The sequence below is a fragment of the Thermobia domestica genome, chromosome 6, assembly GCF_964235325.1.
Source record: "Thermobia domestica chromosome 6, izTheDome1.hap1.1, whole genome shotgun sequence".
NCBI lineage: Eukaryota > Metazoa > Arthropoda > Insecta > Zygentoma > Lepismatidae > Thermobia > Thermobia domestica.
Genome location: NC_137459.1, coordinates 245,076,877 through 245,099,285, shown reverse-complemented (window position 1 = coordinate 245,099,285; position 22,409 = coordinate 245,076,877). Strand labels below are relative to the sequence as shown.

Here is a 22,409-nt window from a genome sequence, read left to right as displayed (position 1 = left end):
ACTTCACAACTTTAAAAGCACAGCTAAAGCCAATTGAGAAAAATGTTTCGGCATCCATTTTCCGGTAAAAATTCGAAAACAGCGGACTCCGAAACTTCAGATAGTACTGTAATTCCCGTTATTTCTAAAAGGTTGATTTTTATTTTAAAAATCAAAATTAATCGAAGTGCTGGTCTTCTACCACTGTGACATTCTCTACTCTGATAGACAAGAGTTGAAAATAAGAATTTGCGAAACAACCTATTGCTCCAAATAGCAGATGAACAAAATGAATTGCTCGCTTCATGAAAAACTACTGACAAAAAATTGAGCTGATTTTTTTAAAAAAAATCATGGTAGTAGTACTGGTTTTGCTAGAAGACGTTTTACCGATGATACAGCATCACCGATATAAACAAAAGAAAATTACGTCTTGTGTAACGGTACAAGTGACAAACAATAATCAGATTCCATTTTTTAAATGAGATGTTGATTATTTTATAAATTGCAATTTATCTGGCTGATTGTTATAGTTGAAATTCTATATTACGGTATTTTATTTCCTCGAGATGATGAACGTTATAAACTAATTCCAAGGCACTAATTAATGAAATCTGAAAGAACTATATATGGTATATATATCCTATTCTAACTATATATAAAACTACATGAACTAACATAAAAGGGTACTTCCGGTTGACATGGAAAGTTGAAATTTGGCATGATTGTAGCTTTCCGGGACTAACCGACAGGAAAATTGTCAAGAGTGAATATTTTTAATTTTTAGGGGGTCTAAAGGAGGGATAAAGAATTTCCCCACGTCATTTAAATGGGTCTTTTTTTGGACCTATAATCTCATGTTTTAGGTATTTGGAATTAGAATAAAAACTTAAAATTTAGTATGCTTGTACGTTTTCGTTAGTATTACTTAGGTAAATCACCAATAATAAAAATTTTCAGATTTAGAGTGGTTTTATGGGGAACTGAAAAAAATCTTACCCATGTTGCTTATATGGGACGTCTTCTACACCCCAAAGTGTTTAGGCACTTCCCGCAGGATTAGAATGACGAAATTTTGTATGATTGTAGCCTTCCGGGACTAACCTACAGGAAAATTGGCAAAAGTGATTATTTTTGATTTTTAAGTGCTCTAAAGAGGGATGAAGAGATCCCCATGTTATTTAAATAGGCGTTTTGCTGATATACAAAATCTTATCTTTTAGGTAGTTGAAATAGGAAAAGAAACTTGAAATTCGGTAGAATTCTGGGTTTAAGAGGTGCGAGGCAATACGCGGAGCAAAGGCGGGTTGGGGGCAAAGCCCCCAGCTGGGCAAGATCAGGAAATGTGAAGAGCAATTGCACGAAATTCAATGTTGATGCAAAGGCTGATACGTAGGAGATGCGAGGTCGTAGGTCGCTCAGACGCGGGGGTCTGGGGCGGAACCCCCAGCAAACCAATGGCAAGTATATATATATACAGGTGAAATCCGCTTAGTCATAAAAAATCGTCCTTCATTCGATTTATTTTTTTTTCTATCGAAGACAGATCTTTAATTGCTATTTAAACGGTACTTATTATTTTTTTTTTTATGTCCAATGATTAAGAAATTCCGTTAAAATATTAAATAATACTTTTGATAAAGTGGATAGTTTCAAATATATAGGATCAATATTAACAGAGGAAAATCATATTCACGAAGAAATTAAATGTCGACTAAAAGCAGGAAATTCGTGTTACTATTCGGTTCAAAATCTCTTGTCGTTGCGAATTCTGTCGAGGAATTTGAAGCTTAAAATATACAAAACGGTAATCATGCCTGTTGTTTTGTATGGCTGCGAAACATGGTCACTTACTCTGAGGGAAGAACATAGACTGAAAGTATTTGAGAACAAGATCCTGAGAAGAATATTCGGACCCAAGAGGAACGGGAATGGGGAATGGCGGAAACTTCATAACGAGGAACTACATAATTTATATGGTTTACCCAACATTGTTAGGGTCGTCAAGTCTAGGAGGCTTAGGTGGGAGGTCATGTAGCTAGAATGGAAGAAAGTAGAAACGCTTTTTAAGTCTTGACTGGAAGACCAATCGGAAAACGACCATTAGGAAGACCTAGGCGCAGATGGGAGGACAATATTAAGATGGATCTCGCAGAGATAGGAATACAAAGTAGAAACTGGATGCAGTTAGCTAAGGATAGAAGTCAGTGGAGAGCTTTTGTGAACGCGGCATTGAACCTCCGGGTTCCATAGGCCATAGAGTTAGTTAGTTAGTTATATTTAGAAATTCAGTTGTGTTTAACTGGAAACTTAAACCTTGCACATCGTAATATTCCAGACGGTAGTAAACAGGTCAAGACCTAACACAACAACACATTTGATCCCGATTGGATTTGTTCGGTGTATGGGCTTTTCTTTCGCAATACATGACGTAAAGTTTGATTTCGATTGAATGAAGTTGGTGTATGGGTTTTTGCTTTCGAAAGTATGAATCAAATCGACCACCTTTAACTCGGGAATCATAATCCTGCTTATCATAATATTTCATTCGCGTATATAGCTGATCAAGGTCTTACCATCATGACATGTTTGATCTCAATTTCATAATTTACATATGTATATGAATTTTTTATTTTGAAAATATGACACAGAATTTGACCGCCCATAGTTTGAGTACCATATATTTGCACAACACAATATTTCACACGCTTTTATAGTAAATGAATTTCTAGTACTATTTCAAATTTGATTCCAGTCGGATCTATTTTTGCTTTCGAAAATGTAACGCAAAATTCGACCGCCCATGAATCGGGAGCCGTAGAGAAGCCTCCACTCCGTAATAGTTGATACGCTTATATAGCTGACCAGGGTATACCACCGTGGCAAATTTCATCCCGATCGTATCATTTACGTATATATGAGATTTTGTTTTTAAAGGTATGACACAAAATTTGACCGCCAATAGCTCGGGAACCGTAAACATACACAGCATAATATTTCAGACCCATTTATAGTAGGCGAAATTCTTTAGCCATGCCAAGTCTGTTTCCGATCAGAGGAGTTTGTAACATGAGTGTTCGCTTTCGGAAATATGATGTGAAATCCTGTCGCTCAACTCGGGAACCATAAGCCTCCACAACATTATATAGCTAGTCAAAATCTACCATAATGGCAAATTTGCTCCCGATCGAATTATTTACATTTCTATAGGTTTTTGTTTTTGAAGATATAACGCAAAATTTAACCGTCCAAGACTCGAAAACCATAAGCCTGCACTACGTAATATGTCACACACTTTTACAATTGGTTAACTTTTACTATATCAAGTACCGATGCGAAGAGTTTGGTGTGTAGGTTTTTGCTTTCGAAAATCTGACGCAAAATTTGACCACCCATAACTCAAGAACTGTAAGCTTGCACAACATAATACTGTATTTCATATGTTTATATAGGTAGTAGATCAAGGCCTACTGCCACAACTTTGATCCAGATAGCCGTGTGCGTGTTTTTCTTCGAGGTTCTTCCGTTTCCTCCCACTTTCTTCATGCCACAGTTTTTCAACAGTATTCAAACTAATATATGTAGTTGTTCGTTCATACGAAACTATCTCGAGCTCTCCTCGCTGGTCTAGTAAGTAGTACACCGCACCTTTGGTGCATCTGGTTTCGGATTCGATTTCCGATGGGAGAGCATTGAGCGCACTAGTGTTTCAAGTTTCACCTTAAAGTGCAAGTACACATCTCGTGTAGTCTCAGTGCTGGGAAGGAATGCTAAAAATATCAAGGAACAAATAGAACGACCTCTGCTTTCTTACAGATCCACGTGGTTTTATAACGATGATTTGAAGCCACAGAAAAATAAATTATTTGTCTTTTACGACTCGTCATGTTTACTAATGAAGTTCTGGGGTTACCAAGGTCTTGCTTATAATCAGGAAAATACGTATAATAAAACCACAATGTTTTGGAATAATAATTTGTGCAGGTAGGGTATCCCTTATTCGAAATTCCAAAACCAGAATTTTTTTTCGTATTTTGGATTATCTAAATACATGAATACAAAACCTGAAAGGAATTTTATCGCAAAACTAAAATTGAGTAAATTATAACGCAGTATACGTTTGGACCTTTGTGGCTAAATGGTCTTGCGTTTCCTGTGGAACACGGACAGACTTTCCAGTCTAATATGGTTGAACTGAATGCTGCTCATTTTAGCCAAGGAAATTCACATAACTTAAACATAACATTTGATCAAAGCAAACACTTATTATTATTAATCTGTTGTACAGTTTTGGCAATATACTCATTTCCTTCTTCAGATAATTCGCTGGATGGAGCCACTGATCTATTACCGAAACTTGAACGCAGATTAGTGATAATGAGTGTTTACTTTGGTCAGATTATATTTTCATTTCAGTCATGTTGATCCATGAATTTACGCCTCTTGCAGCTTCGATATTGACAAGGAACGTTAAACTAAAGGAAGAACAGATAACAATAACAAAAATAACGGTAGAACTGCACTTAAAATGGTATCATTTGCGCCCAGGGCAAACGGGTGAAATTTTCCAATTGTGGCCTCGGCTCTTAAAATGATCTTTAAAGCATTTTGGGCTTTCGGATAAGGGATACTCTGTGTACTTGGATTGATGGAAAACATTGCTCATATAAATTATATTCTTAAGCTTTTGATGTAGGAATTATTAGGTTACCATTTTATTAGATGGATAAAATGAATTGTGTTAGTATATAACGAAAAGTATTTGACAGTTCTCTTCTATTGGTGACATACCGTCGCTTATTTGAAGAGGTGACATATTTGTCTCTTGACCTTTTTGTGGAGTAATGGTTGCCATCAGTGAAAAATATTGGTTCACATGAATCTCTATTCAGAAGAAAGAAAGAAAAATTAATTTTATTTCACTCCATTATATAAGTTATGATATAGATATGGAAGTTGATAGCTCGCTGATGTTACTTGTTAAGCTTATCAGTGTTGTAACAGCCTTTCAATTGTAAATTCCAATAAGTATTTTTTCTGGTTGTGTTTTCCGTTACGTGGTATGAAAATGTGTTCTACAGTATTTTGTGTCTGTACCAAATCTGAAGCTGTCTGGTCTTCCTAAGTTTTTTTTTTCTTTCTTTTATTTATCAGTAGATTTAGTGGCACCATGGTTTATAAAGTTTAGCCCATGTGCCACATTCCTAGCATTAAATATTGCCTTTGGAATAAATGTTTTTTGGTATGACGAAGGCTTTCCCTGTACAATGTGAATGAAGGTATAAAATCTTCGAAGTTTTTGGAAATGTATTTGGAATTACTAAAGGTTTATACAATATTCATTAAGTTTTGTTGTCATAAATATTTGCGCATAAATACTTATGTTCTTGTGATTAAGCGAATAAGTGCAACAGGACCCTCTTCTCCTGTCTAGTATCCCACGTGCGCCTTTGGTGCACGTCGTCCCGGGTTCAACTCCACGGGTAGGAGAGCACTAAAAAAAATCAAACGTATTACATTTGTTTACATTCCACCTTGGACTGAAGGTCCACGTCTCATATATCTGAAAAGGAACGCAAAATTTCAACATATAACCGCGAGAGGAAGAAAATAAAATACTTCGAAAGTAATTACTAGAGCTCGGATTTGTATAAGCACAATTAAACAATAAAACAACCATGCAAATGTGCACGATAAATTGAAAAAAAAAAACACGAAAATAAAATATTTGTTTTTATTTAATCCTACCTTATTCGAGGGTGCTACAGTGTATAAGGAAGGTCATTCTAAGACTTTTCTTGTGCAAAGTTACTGTATCTGTCACTGAAAAATGATTTGTACAGTGAATTTTTTTTTCCCACTTTGCATGACATCACAGGGACATGTGAAAAGCAACACAGTTTTTCTTCGGTGATTTCCTCTGTAATATCTTGTTTCTTCACAAGAAAGCTTTCTAGAAATTTTACACACTGTTTTGTAACCGGGACTTTTTAGTAATACCTGACTAAGCTTGTCGAATGTAATTTTAGCAACACCATGAGTCTCTGAAGATAATGTTACTGAAATTTCTTCTATTAGAGAAAGTGAATTAAAAGAAATCATTTCGAGACTCCAACTTTTATAAAATCAGGTAGTTTTGAGAAGTAGTTATGATTGTACTGCGGAAAATATGGGATCAGTAATAATTACAGCAGTGCATAGCAGTGCACTATGCACTTTTAATGTGATATTTTAAGTAATATATATAAGCAGAGTAAGCATTTTAAATACTATCAACCATTATTAAAATTGCTTGTCAGGTTCTATATAACGAAGTACAACATCATTTCTGCATACGTTTCATAGTGTGGAAAGAAGCATTTTGCTTAGAAATCCAGGCTCGAGTAGGTACCCAACGCAGTGATTCACCACGTCACTGAGGTTGCGAATTATGACGTACCGGTAGTAGGCAGTTTGCCTTAGTAATTGAGTCTTGTTTAATTTCAAACACTTTTTTTTCAATGTATGTAAAATTAGATTATTAGATGTATGTTTATACCATGCTAAGCATAACTACATTTCAGACATAACATCGTAATTAAAAGTATGAATACTTGAATAGAAGGTGAAATTGTATTCAACAAAATTTCGACCTGAAAGGAACAATCACAAACAGCTGTCGTTAAAATAAATGTCAGGTTACAGCGACTATAGTTCTTAGGTTTAGTACAAAATCAGTGTTCGGTACCTCATAAATGATAATCTAACTAGAGATTGTTAAAGAGGCTGTGGTGGCTCAGTGGTAGAGCGTTCACCTCTGGTGCGCAGGGTCCGTGGTTCGATCCCACTTCGTTCCAAGTGAACTTCGTGGTGGGCAAATACAGTGTGCGTAGGTTTCCTTGGGGTTCTCCCGTTTTCTCCTACTTTCTTCATTCTACCATTTCATTCATTTCTTATCTCCACCGTCTCCTTTAGCCTAGCCGACATAATCGTGGGACGTAAAACTTAAAGATTTCATTTTTTCGAGATTGTTAAATATTTTACTGTAATATACAGAAACCACAACGAGACTGTTGCCCCAGAACCGCGTCTCATTGGATTCTTTCACAGGAACCAGGGTGACAAAACTTTTTTTTTTTTTGATACAACCAAAAAACTCTTTTTTTTTTTTTTTTTTGTTTGTTTTGTTTAAATAATTTGCTCTATGTATTTATATTACATATGGACAGAATCAGATTTGTTTCGCCTTGATGTTATTGTGCAACGGCAGGGTTACATTGGAAGGGGTCACATAAGCTTAAACCGGAATCCAAACTGCTTCTCGGATTACATCCAAGAGAAATTGTCCTCCATTTGGACTCGAAACCTTGACTAATTGGCCACAAATGCGATGAGCCTGCCGACTCACTCACGAAGGACTCCTGATAAAAATACGTTGTACTGATCTTTACATACTTTTTAATGTAATTGTCAAGAGTCATTTCTGAAGGACAAAAAGATACAGAGTTCGCAAGTGAAACCATTATACAGAATTATATATAAATCGGGAACTTCCCGCCTTAGCCATTGGGGAAGTCCTTTTATTACTTTAAATGCATTTATTGCTTCGCATGTAAAATTTTAAGGTCGACGTATCGTGGTCAGTACGCTAAAACTGAGGTATTAAATTACAAATTTAGTACATAGATATCAATCAATAACATTAAAACTGAAAGTCCAATCCAAGCTAATGTCGGAAGCTACGTAGACAGTCGATAAATTTTGCCAATTTCTGTCAATATATTTGAGTAACCTTGGCTTCTTTATAAAACAACAGGCCTTCAGGCAAGCAGAAATATACAATTTCGTGTAGTTTCGTGTGTTTAGGCTTAACATCCTTATGTAATACCTAGGTTATCAAGGAGAAGACTTTCGCTTAAAGAGACATTCGAACCGCTACTTGGTTTAGACTTGAAAGAAGAGTTGTGGTTCGACCGAAAATTGAACATGGGACGCCTTGGTTAAAAGGTGAAATGGAGATAAAACTAATGTAGATGGTTTGATATGTGAAAACGTAACCATGAAGTTCACACAATTTAAAGCATTTTTCGTTTTTTTTTTTTTAACCATTAAAAAAACAACAAGTTTAAATCAGCCAACCTTGACAGGAACCAAAACGATTTGATTTCATTACAGTTTTCCATGAAGTATGAGACGCAAGTAATACTAAATTCTTCTTTTACATGATCAGAATATTCACGGACACATATACACACACACACACTGAACTCTGTGTAATGACATTTTCTTAGAGATTGCAGCGAATCTGTTGACACTTCACACATTTAATTGTGTCAAGACGTTTATGTTTACGGTGCCTTCCATCTCAATTCAGGCAGAGCGTGTACCATCACCATCTCAGATATTGTTGAAACTTTTTTTATAGCAAATAGACATGTTTTTAAGAGACCCATATTTTTTTTGTTTTATCGAAAAAAATTTTCCCGTCAAGTAATGGGCCATCAAGGACGGGGAGTACAATTTATGAATTGTAGAAGACATGGAAAATAGTCAACTTCGGAGCCCCACCATTCAGGAGACAGGAGACAGGAGACAGGTAGAGTTATAATTCTTGTTGTGGTATATACATAGGAATATATTTATAAATAAACTATATTTTATTATAGTTTGGTTTGCGCGTGCGTATATTTTTGTACATAAATTAACAAATGAATGTCAGTTTATCTGAAAAGTCGAAGTGCGAATTTTTTTTCGAATTTTAAAATTCTGTTTTCACGGTTGGTAACATCTAGTTACCCCCTTTCCGAAAATATATATATATATATATATATATATATATATATATATATATATATATATATATATATATATATATATATATCGCTTCTGTGTGCAACCGTTTTGTCGCAAAAAAAAAAAAAATCGAGAAAATGTAAAATTTTCAAAAATCGCCATTTCTGGGCGCCATTTTCTCGAAAACACCATCTTTTAAAATTCTGAAATTTTGTCAGATGGTTCAACTTTATATTAATAATAAACACACCAAATACCATTCTCGACCAATGCTTCATGAATTAACTGCAGCCTTTGAAAGTTAGCAAAGTTTCGTTAACTTTGATGTCACAGTTAGGAACACTGGAAACAATAAAAGTGCAATGATTTGATGATGTTTGTGATTCACATTAATTAAATGAAGAATAAAAGGTTTCCCTGACTGTTCTTTTATTATTTTGATCAAAAAAGCTCTCTAGAATAGTAAAATGAGCCCCCCCTACTCCTCCGTTTTCTTAAACCTGAGATGTAAATTACGATTACGAAACACACAAATTTTAAGTTTACTTAAAATGGCCATCCAATAAATTCTAATGATCTATAAAAAGCCTGAACTATTACCTCAGTGATGATTTGGAATGCTCCAGGCAAAGTCTCAATTAAGTGCGATATCATTAGTGATTGAAAAAGGACAAAAAGTTAAAAAAAAAAAAAAAAAAAAATCGAAACATTTTCTTACGCGTTCCATCAAAGAAATTTACGGAGTTTTTAAACAGAACAATCCCAGCATAAGAATGGGCAAGGGCACCGATTCTTGGGGGTCGAGGGGACCGGGACCCCAAAGCTCGTTTAGGCTTCCGTATATTTTTATGAATATATATTTTTTATTGTTATATTTTTTTATGAATGTCCCCCCCCCAAAAAAAATTACAGAGAAATCGATGCCCTTGAGAATGGGTCACTCTTAATTTTATAGTATTCGACTAAAGTGGGTCAGTCCGCAACCTGCGAGGGAAGTGTGTGTGTGTATTGTGCAAATTTTAAGTTAGCTGCTACTGCGTTGCAACAAATCAAAGGTGCAACCTGTATTGAAGCTGTCATGAGTGACCTATGTATTTTCTTTAGTAGTATGATCGCTAGAAAATGACAGCTGTCTTCTTCAAGAATGTGGTGAATGTTCTGGAATGGAAGGAATATGTGTGGAGTCTTTAATTATTGATCCTGTTGAAAATGAAAGTGTTACATACTCCATAAAATAAAACAAAGATTTTGTTTAAAAAAAAAAAAAAAAAAAAAAGTGCCACTTTCTGTTTTCGTATCGTACATTGCTGGTTTAACTGTAAGAATTGTAATCCATGGTTACATCAAGAAAATCCAAAGAGAATTAATTGCTACCGTAAAGCATCGTATAAAATTTCAAGATACAAATTCTATTTTACTTCATGTGGACTTCGTTGAAAACTGGACTGTTATTCTGCAAAGTGAAATTTAGAGTTATCACCGGATTATGGAACAACTGACAGTTCTGTTGTAATAAGCGACGACAACACGATTCGACTCATGTTCTCATAGCCATAGACAAGATTCTAAAAATACTCGACGAAAATAAAAAATATAAGTTACAGAAAAAGATTCGAATACGTGAAAATAAGTGTCTACAATTTCCCAAATCGTGTCAGTGATTTCTGATGGTGCTGCATCCCACTTTAAAAATCGCTTTCAGATGTTCGAGATGCAGACAGGTCCGATAAAGTAGTGGTTTTGCAGTGAAACCGGCCATGCTAGGGTCTATGCGACGGTATTGAGGGAGGGGGGAGGTGTAAAGAATGTGGCAACGCGGTATAACATTAGCCAAAGCAGATACACAGTATTAAAACCGCAGAAGAATTCATGAGTATAGTGCAAGTACAAACTCCGGGTATTACTCTCGTTTGTTGCCTGGAACTGAATTCGACAACTTCCGGAAGAAAGGAAAAAAAAAAGCAAGAATGGGAAACTATACGACCGGTGGTAACTGGTATTCAACGAAGTCACCTTTGGCTTTCGGAAAATGGCGAGTTTTTATGGCAGTAACGGGTCACCATAAACTAACTTCATGCTTTCCCCAAAATCGAGCTTCTGCAATTCAAAGTGTAGATTTAAGAAGTCTGCAAGAAGGAACGTTTGTTACATACATATGCACAAAGGCGCCGATTTCTCTGTAAATTTGGAAGGGGGGGGGGCATTCAGATGCAGAAGGTGTATATATATCAGGATTTTAAGACAAATTGCATTCAAATTATGCCAAATATTGTATATTCATAAATACAATAAAGGGCCCACATCGGCTTTGTGGGGCCCGGTCCCCCCTTACCCCCAGGATCGACGCCCTTGCATATACGTATGATAACCAGTGGTGCCTAGCAGAATTATGAATAAATTATGAATTACGTAAAGTTGAAGAGCTGTTTATGCTTCCACATGAACCTTCAGCAGGGTACAGGTTTCCAGAAGAGCATAGGAGAAGTGAAAATAAGTGTTTTGTGATTATCGACAATGTGCTACGCAGGGGCGGATCCAGGACGGACTTCTCGGGGAAGAAGGTGTAATACTGCTACTTAAGGCTATTTTTAAGAGCTCCAAACTCTGAGATGGGTTTTAATTATATATAAAATAATAAAGTTTCTTCTTCTGGGAGGGCGATCGTCTCCCTGGATCCACCTCTGGACGAGTTGTGAGTGTACCAACACCTATTGGAGCATCTGCACGGTTATACGCTATTAGCAAAGAAGACACCAAGTAAGCAAATGATTGGTCCATGTGAAACAAAAATCAGTGAAATTTTGTTTCCGAAGACCATTTTAAGTAAGTGAACTTAAAATTTGTGTGTTTCGTAATCGTAATTTCCATCTCAGATTACTTCGTTTTTAAAGAAACGGAGAAGGGGGAGGCTCATTTTACTATTTCAGAGACCTTTTTGATCAAAATAATAAAAAACCAGTCAGGAAAACCTTTTATTCTTCATTTAATTAATGTGAACCACAAACATCATCAAATCATTGCACTTTTATTGTTTCCAGTGTTGCTAACTGTGACATCAAAGTTAACGAAACTTCGCTAACTTCAAAAGGCTGTAGTTAATTCATGAAGCATTGGTCGAGAATGGTATTTGGTGTGTTTATTATTCATATAAAGTTGAACCATCTCTCAAAATTTCAGAATTTCAAAAGATGGTGTTTTCGAGAAAATGGCGCCCAAAAATGGCGATTTTTGAAAATTTTTACAATTTCTCGAATTTTTTGCGACAAAACGGTTGCACACAGAAGCGATACATTGTTTTCGGAAAGCGGGTAACTATTGTTACCAACCGTGAAAACAGAATTTTAAAATTCGAATCGGAAGTATCCGAAAAAAATTCGCAAAATTCGACTTTTCAAGTAAACTGACATTCATTTGTTATGTGCAAAAAGATACGCATGCGCAAACCAAACTAGTTTATTTATATCCCTATGTACATACCACAACAAGAATTATAACTCTACCTGTCTCCATAGCCGAATGGTGAGGCTCCGAAGTTGACCATTTTCCATGTCTTCTACAATTCATAAATTGTACTCCCCGTTTTTGATGGCCCATTACTTGGCGGGAAAATTTTTTTCGACAAAACAAAAAAATATGGGTCTTAAAAACATGTCTAGTTGCTATAAAAAAAAGTTTCAACAATATCTGAGATGGTGATGGTACTTTTTTTTTTTTTGCCTGAGTTGAAATGGAAGGCACGTTACGTAAGAATTTGCATTTTAAAGTTTGGGCGTCCGCCATGTTGAATTTTTCATAATGCCATATATTTATTGCCATTCTTGAGCTGATGATTAAGTCTATCGACACCATATTAGTAAAATTTTATGAAGCGGTTTAAGTCTATATGAGACGTTACATTTTTAATATTATAGCATGTAGCGTCCACAATATTGAATATTACGTGACATCATATGCTCAATACTATTCCTGAGATTAGTCATATTTATTGACACCTTCTCCATGAAATCTATTTAATTGTTTAGATTCCATGTATTTAAAGAAGGTTACATCCACTCCCACGTGTATAAGTAGAAAATATTATCTTACATTTAACTTCACTGCAGTTGGGTAGATAAAATTATATAGCTTTGCTCATTCATAATGAGAAAGACAATAGAGGGTAGCAAATGGCAATTTTCCCCATATTATTCTAATATCACCATAACTCCAGTGACTTCTATTGTTGTTCAGGAGGAAGGAGAAGAAGTGTGGGAATTGCATTGAACTTGTGATTTTGGTACTGACATACGATACGAAGTGTTAATTTTAACGTAGGTCTTCAAATTTAGGGATCGAAACGTAGATAGTTCTAACCCTCCGCTTTTGCAAATCCAAATTCGGAAGCAGATTTTGTTATATTTTCGCCTCATTTGAATGATTTCTGAATGGCTCAATTAATCCTTTGAAGTACGTAAGCATTTGTGCAACAAAAGCTTAAAAACCATATTAAGTGACCCAGTGAGGTTGCTTGACCATTTTATAATCAAATTATGTTCTTGTGAATATCTACATAATTAATAGAGTCTAAAAATATTAATTTTAACTTGCTTTCTTTTTACATTTCCGATGACGGCCATTTTTGTTTTACAACATGCGGTTAAGATTTAATAGAGACTTACAACTGCTTCCCTTTACAGATATGAATAGCGTAACATATAGTTCCTATCTAATGCAGTAATATTAATTTTCGAATAAATAAAATTTCAGTAACTTCCTGCTTGATAGTTTCGATTGTGATTCTAAGTTTTGTGGTTTAATTCATGTCAGGTGAAACTTTTCGTTAAGATTTGGGTCATTTCCTAGTCGTAAATTTGTGAAGATGTATCTTTTCTAAGAATTCAACCTCGGTGTTAATTACATTAGTAGTGATTGACAACAGTGTCTTCTTTCCATACATTGTTTCATGCAGTTTCTCCTTTCTTGCTACTTTTCTATCAAGAACTAACTTATATCAAGACCAAACTCATTCTAATAGTACTTCAAATCTATTAAATACAAGCCGAGTTGAACCGAATTCAGAAACTCTCGGTGTACAAAGCTGGTGGAGCACAGCCTCTGTTATCGAGCCCAGCCCAGCCACTAAATATAACTAACTTTGTTTCTTGTCTACTTGCTCATCAAATTTTGTTCAGATATGGCCATTAGCTACCGAGAAATAAAGAACCACGTGAAAGGCAAAGCGAGTCTCCAAATATAGCAATGTATATTCCGTAGACCATGACCCGCTAAATTTGGTTTAGATCCGGCCAGTAGTTACTGAGAAATAAAGTACCACACACACACACATAGGGGCTGTGGTGGCTCAGTGGTAGAGCGTTCACCTCTGGTGCTTGGGGTCCCGTGTACGATCCCAGCCTCCGCCAAGTGAACTTTGTGGTGGACAAACATCGTGTTCGTGGGTTTCCTCGGGGTTCTCCCGTTTCCTCCCACTTTCTTCATTTCACCATTTCATTCATTACTCATCATCGCCGTCTCCTTTAGCTTACCCGGCATACCTGTAGGACGTAAAACTCAAAGATTTCATTTACACACACACACACACACACACACACATATATATATATATATATATATATATATATATATATATATATATATATATATAATACCTGGAGTGAAACTGTAAGATCCCAAAGAATGCCGTTCGTAACTTGTATCATGCGAAAACCACTAAAAGCTGGGATGCTTATAGGTGCTATTAGTTTTCGTCTACGGCAGGTTCTTACATGTATCATAACTAGTCTTCAAAAATTCATCCCCAAAAGTGGTGACAGATTCCATCGTTATCGCATTTCCTTTAAACTTTTGGTTTAATAGCATAAATTTGGCATGTAAGAATCTGGATGAGGCTCTAGCTTTTGCCTGTTAGGTAAAGAGGGATTATTTCACATTAATCTGGCTTTAGAACTTCACTAAGCCCACTACTAATTGCGAAACAAAGCTACGACTCCATCACCACTATAGATCTTGGCAGGTGGAAGTTTTGATTATGTACGATATTTTAATGCTTTACAAAAACATCATTCCAGTGAAAATTTTGTTAAATTTTGTGAAGATACAACATGATATGGGGCAAGATTTTCCTGCGAAACCACATATTCAAAACAAAAATAGATCTGTCCTGTAATTATATTGAACCTAATTTATAGAAGTTCATTAGACGTTACCGCGTAACTTCATATTTTCATTTATTATTGTTATTGGATTGGAATTTAGCGTCCCGCTCAGCAAAGAGGCTATATAAAACGTGAATCTACAGCTTAACGCAGGATCTGAACCATATGAGCTCCCTCCTGGAATCGAACCCGGGTATCTAATACTTTATATTTTTAATTTCTAACCTGTATTTTTCGTTTGTTCATCATTTCAATATAGAGAAATCAGGGTTGGCTGGTTTAAACCAAGGTGGTTTAAACCAACTATTTTTTTAGAAGAAAAAAACTGATTTCAACCAAAAAAAAGAATGAAAAATACTTTAAAGCGTGTGAAATTCATGGTGTCGTTTTCACATATCAAACCATCTGCATTAGTTACCTCCTTTTCACCGTTTAATCAAGGCGTCCCATGTTCAATTCTTTGGTCGAACCACAACCCTTCTTTCAAGTGTAAACCAAATAGTGATTCAGGTGTCACTTTAAGCAAAGGTCTTCTCCTTAATAACCTAGGTATTGCATAAGGATGTTAAGCGATAATCATGCGAAACGAAACCAAATTGTATATGTCTGCTTGCTTGAATGCTTGTTGTTTTATAAAGAAACCAAGGTTGCTTAAATATATTGATAGAAATTGGCAAAATTTATCGACTGCCTACAACATTAGCTTGGATTGAACTTTCGTTTTTAATTTTATTGAATGATATCTACATTCTAAATTTGTAATTTAATACTTCAGTTTTGGCGTACTAATTATGATACGTTGACAATAAAATTTTACATGGCAAGGAATAACAGGATTTTTCCGTTATTTCTTGCATTTAAAGTAATAACAGGATTTTTTCATTGGCTAAGGCGGGAATTTCCTGATTTATATATAATTTTGTATAATGGTTTAATTTGTGCAACTGTTTATCTTTGTGTCCTTCTGAAATTACTCTTGACAATTACATTAAAAAGTATGTAAAGATCAGTACAACGTATTTTTATCAGGAGTCCTTAGATGAATGAGTCGGCAGAATCAACGCATTTGTGGCCAACTAGTCCCGGTTTCGAGTCCAAATGGAGAACAGTTTCTCTCGGATGTGAGCCGAGAAGCGTCTGGATTCCGCTTTAAATTTATGTGATCCCTTCCTGCATAATCCTATTGTTGCATAATAACATCAAGGCAAAACAAATCTGTTTCTGTCTATGTGTAATATAAATACATAGAGCAAATTATTTAAACCAAAAACCGCAAATTATTTACATTCTTCATGACCTTCACTTACTGCAAAGGCTATTTCCGAATGTCATTTGTGTCCGTTTGGACAAAGCCCATACCGTTCAACGAATCAGAGCTTCATTTTAAACTTCAGCTTTTCAGGGAATTTCTCAAGAGAAGAGTTGCTTTTCCTTTACTCCCTCAGAAAGTGTAGTTTACTGATAAATTAGTTTGACAGCTGTAATTTTATGTGAAGTGTAATTGTATGTAAAAAGGCCCTAACGATTTCTTTTTTCAAAATTTCACAGATTAATTGGTCGTTATCGAGTACACAGTGACATTTTGCACTTTCAGAATAAGATAATTTTCGAGGGTGGTTTCTATTCGCACGATTTGCTCTTAGTTTCAACGAAATGTTCGTCTTTCAAAATTGAATGTCTTGTTAACAGCCCTAAACTAAAGCAAGTCTATTTTACCAGGATAATATAGAAGTGATAGTTTACTATTGGGAGCGAGGTTTTCTTTCTTGATTATTTTGACAGCAGCTCTTTAACATTTTTCCTCGTTTCTCTCAAGAGCACTTTATTTATGGGGATGAATTTTATTCTTACAAATTTATTAAGAATTTGAATTTGTCCCTAATGCTACGAATCTGTATGTTATTTATAATCGTAGTATGTGGCATTATTCAACTTTCTTTGAAAATCTACAAAGGATAGTTTTAATGAAAGTCTTAATTGACTGAGGTCGGTGTGGGGGATACCTTGAATTGAATAAGCATTCGCAGTTGAGTGAGAAAGTGAATGTGTGGTATACCAATATTTAAGTTGAAGGAGATATCCATTTATTCTCGCGATAGCACCAAAAAATGCTATCCATTGGTAATCGAAACCAGGAAATGACCATAAGTGGCGTCAAAATTTATACTGTTAAATAACGTTACATTATCAAATACTTAAAGTAAACAGACTTTTACTGTAAAATTATCATAGAAGCGGACATGACAGTTTTCATAAAATAGCGTTAATTTACTATTTTTGGGTGCGATGAAGCGATTTAGTAAGGTCTTGACTTTAGGAAAACTCATTTAGGGAGGAAAGCTAGACATTTTCTCAAAGTAGGTAAATCTATCGTTCTCAAGTTGTAGAAAGTGATTGACATATCACAGCATATTAAATAAAATCCTATACACACAATAAGTTTCTCATTCATCCCACCCCCTCACCACTGAGGAGATAGTGTTTTGGTTATTTATACTGAAGAGTGATATTCATTTGCAGTTACCAAATTCTTTCTTTTGTACAAATTACAGAGCGTTGAGTGTGGCTGCATAACACCTAGTTAAATTGACATACAGTTGTTACAACATGAAATTGAAGAAAAATATCGCTTCTGGAAAAAATATCAAAGGAATAAGATTATTTTTACATATTACTAGAAACATTTCCACTGAAACTCAATTATACTTAAAACATTCCTAAGATGCCCTTACTTCCTTTGTGATATTTATAGTCGCTAATAAAAGTGCATAATTTCCCTTACACGATTATTTACGGCCTCCCAGATACAAAGTCAGTTTATACTAGAATCATAAACAACAATTGGAAATTGGAAAAGCAAGTAACTTAGGGTCTTATTTAAAAGTATTTGACAGGTAGAAATGAGGGAAAATCCTGGAGAAACCTATGACAAAATCCGGCCGCCGAGTTTGAACCCGTTATCTTCTGGTTACTAGTCTACCAACTAGCGTACCAATTTGAATACACTTGTCCGTGCTCTAGACAGAGTGTAACCTTTCGAGACTTACAGAAAACTATGCGTACAGTAGGTTATTCAGAAACTATTGATCAAGGAACATATATTTTTACATTGTGTACATACTAGCCCGTCATCGTATGGTCATGGTACATGCTAGAAGTTTGAAACATTCTCGTGAATTGTCAAATAAGCTTAAATTGTCAATAAGGAAACCTTTTTAAGTCAGACGACACTTCCAGAGCATTTCCTTCATGTCTTTTCTACTGTAGTTAAAAGTTGTTTCTTTATTATTTTCATATCACATAAATTAAGAGCACTTACTGATGACCACGTAAGAATGACCAGCACACTTTACACCGGAACAAGGGAACTCTTACACTCGAACAGATTTATCTCAGATGCTTCTAACAGTTCTTTTATTATTATTATTATTATTATTATTATTATTATTATTATTATTATTATTATTATAACTAATTAAACAAAATACATTAAAGAGGAAGTAAAAATGTAGGTTCATACCGACAACATGCTACTCTGTGAAGTATATCTGCCACTATTACTGAATAAATTGAGAATTCATAAGGGATAATTTTACATGAATATGAAAATTGCGCAGACCAAGAGAAAAGCAGAGGGATAGGAATTTCTAGCAAAATATTTAATTAAAAAGGTGAATAGAGAGAAGCAACGTGACGTGGAACTTCAGAATAATAAGTCACTGAATATCATAAGAAAAAGAAACCATCCTATCTTAGATAGATGGGGCACTTGGATGGAAAATACCGCGGGGTATATAGAGTTCTATTGAGCTGGGAAGATTGGGAAATCTTGCAGTCGACTAAGATGAAAGAGAGAGAATAATAATGAAAATGTGTCTTATACATGTGAGATACAATGGTGGTTGGATTTACTTGACACGATAGAATCCAATGGTGAGCTTTGTTTTTGCGGCAAGGATCTTTAGGTTTTTTGAATCGTGTAATGAAATCACAATGATTTTCTGTCGATTTTTTACTTATGAGACAACAAATAAGTCAACTTGTTGTTTTCACTTTGAGAACTTTTTTGTAATGATAAGAAAAGTACAATAATTCTGAACTTTTCTCATGTCCAAAAATTAAAAGTTCCAACCCTGTTGCCTATGGGGGATATTAAAAATTATTGTTTCTATCTCAGTGGGTAGAAATTGCAGAAAGAATACAATAACGTAATTCACATACATGCGTACATACAATACACATAATATTAAATGATTGCGGTTATATTTTAAACCAATTATGTTTATATTTTAAGTGAGTTAAATAAAACTGTCAGCATTAGTTAACGTGCATTTCGTTTACTTGATCGTTTTATCTACGACACTTTCTTTTAAAATGAGTGAATATACTAACTTCTCCAGTGTCTGCACTATGTAAGCAGTAGATACAATAAATTAAAAAGAAAAAGGGTGATAAAAGTAAGTGCTGAAATGATAAATTGTGTCGGAAGAAGGGGTTAGATTGTGGTTCAGGGCATCGCCGGCTACGATCTCTTAGCGCCTTTCCAAATAGCTCAGAGAAGCGAACAGGACCTAGTTCCTTTAGGAGCCTCTGTGGCACTAGTTACGTGCACCAATATTTTCTCTGTGTAGCAGGGAAATGAAATAGCTAGCTATAACAGGAAAAGTCCCCCCCCCCCACATAGTATCACAAAAACTAAACTGTTTTTAAAATTGAATACAATTAGTATCGATTAATTAAGAATAAAAGATAATACAAACACACCGGGAAGAAATCCTTTACAAATTACAAACGAAATACTTCCCCAGATAATGGCTTGGCATTTAGAAATTTTGCATGTTCAAAACATCCTGTTTCAACATCTGCTATGTTCTTCAGCAACACTGGAACTATTACATCGCAAATTTTTACACTTAATTTGAATGAATGATTGTATGAAAAGAGGCACTGCAAATACTAAACGTGTTGCAGAAAGGAAACAATATAGGCGGAAAGAGTTTCCGAAATTCGGATGTTCACAAACCGATTGGCCTTTTCAACAACGTGAATCACCCATACTAGTTCTTTTGTAGAATAGCGCATTACGTTTCTACTGTCTTGTTTATATATCAAGTTCATAAGCGTGGAATTGCATTTGTCCTGACTGATAAGTTTGTGACATGAGGCACAATCTATACTTTGAATAATTTTCCGATCTACAAAACTTCCTAAGAAAGAAGTAGAAGCTAATTTCACTGTTCCTAATAAAATGTCTGAAAAGAAAACCATAAATGGGAACATTAAAGTACTATACGAATTGTGACAATAGTAGTGAACAATAGGCTAAAATGTTATGAATTGACTAATTTCTTAAAAATGTTATGAGTTGACTTATTTCTTATTGTGCATATAGTGTGTACAGACTGAATTGTTAAGGATTGGCTTTCGTTTGCGTTATGATTTAACTGAATTTCACTTTTAGTTTACACTTTAATGAATGTGTCTATTTTTCTCCTAGTGCAAAATAGTTATATTTTTTTCCTGGCATTATCATATTAGTAGGTTTTATATGGTAGATTGTCAGAAATACATAAATATCTTTCTAAAACATGGGATCTTTGTATATTATTATTATCTGTTTTAGCAAGATGTAAATAGGACTCTACTAATATATTACTACGACATTTCACAAAATAAATAAAATCATTTTATCTATTGTAGATAAATATTAGGGAAATTTGGGGTTACCATTGGCACACCAAATACTGGGATAGTATCTGGAATATAGGCTCTGGGTTCTTCTTCTATCCCATTAGCAAGGGCATCAATTTTGAGAAGCTTTGTAGGCCGGGCCCTCCGAAGTTGAAATTGGCTCCCCTAATGGGGGGGGGGGGACAAAATGCTAAGTTGAAGTAGGTTCTCCAATTTCTACAGTACATGGTAATTCCTTTTCCTGTTCTACTAAAGCGTATCTGCCATAGGGCTCCCCCAAAGTTACACAGAAATCGGCACTCTTGCACATAAGTTAAAGGTTTTACGTCTTTTTTTTTTTTTTTTTAGAAAAGTACTAACCTACGCATAGATCCCATTACTAATCAGAAACATAAATAAATAAAATTAAGTACAGAAGCAAAAAACAACAGTTACTAGGATCAGTATGAAGACCAGTTAACAATTATGTAACTGTATCTGGTATGGGGATATATGCTTCAGAATCAGGAAAGTGATCGGGAATATTTTCCTTTGAAATAGTAGTAGAATTTGCAGTGAAAGGCAGCGATTGTAATCCAGTTTTCAAAATTCGATTTATTGTATATACAATGGCTCTGCTAACCAACATCATATTGCTCCCAGACAAAATGATACACAACAATATACCATAATTAAAACAATAAAAGAACATTTTTGTGTTGTTAATTTTACCACATAAAGGTACTGCAAGTATTATGCAACTATAGTGCCTACACACCCCACGTGACTTTTTTTTAGCAAGGAGAAAAATCACGTAAAACACCACACTCAGGGTTCCCAAATGACCCAGATTTTAATGATTTTGTCTCGCGTCCCGGGGAGCTTCGATACGGGGCAGCAAAAGTCCCATATTTTGCCCAAATGACAAATTTACCTTAGACAACGACTTTAAAGCCCGCAATTTTTAATGAGTCGTCATGAGTGCGGCCAGTAAATGGCAAATGCTATTTCAGAAAAGCTCCGAGTTGCCAAATTTATTTAAAGTTGTCTCCTTTTGCCTAAGGATCCCACCGTCAAATTCATTTGTGAAAAGTTTTCTCACATATGAATTTGAAATGGGCTGACACAAAAATATGTGTTTCTGTCCAGTTGATGACAGCTGAGTTTTTCGACAGCCTAAAGAAAAATCCAAACTTGAAAAAGATTATAAGTACAGTTAAGTCAAGCGTGAAGTAGGATTTTTGAAATAGTTTAGATTACGTAAATCCAATGTTTTAAAAGTAAGATTTACCTATTTTTTCTTAGACCTATATTAACTCTTTGTATTAGTTTATACTTTTATATTTAGGGGGCGCGGTGGCTCAGTGGTAGAGCGTTCACCTCCGGTGCTTGGGGTCCCTGGTTCGATCCCAGCTCGCGCCGTGTGGACTTTGTGGTGGACAAACACCGTGCTCGTGGGTTTTCTCGGGATCTCCCTTTTCCTCCCACTTTCTTCATTCCACCGTTTCACTCATTTCTCATTATCACCGTCTCCTTTAGCCTAACCGGCATAACGGTGGGACGTTAAACTTAAAGATTTCATTTACTTTTGTATTTCTTTCAGTCTAAAATGATTACTTTTTTAATGTGATGCATGGTTCATTTTCTACCACTAGATCATGTTTATTAAAACCTTCCCGTTAATACTCATTGAAACTCGTCAACCCATCCCTTATTTAGACTATTTTTATTTGGCAATCCTGACCACACTACACTTGTCTAAATCCACTCAGACTTACGTGACAGACAACCTGTCCTTCTGTTTAGTGCACGTTAGTAGCGCCACAACGGCCG

General features: G+C 35.2%; 1 protein-coding gene across 1 annotated transcript in view; it reads left to right on the top strand.

The window, feature by feature from the left end:
* lbk (leucine-rich repeats and immunoglobulin-like domains protein lambik) overlaps window positions 1-22,409 on the top strand; it is an 81,125-nt gene that overhangs the window by 2,232 nt on the left and 56,484 nt on the right. The window lies entirely within an intron of this gene.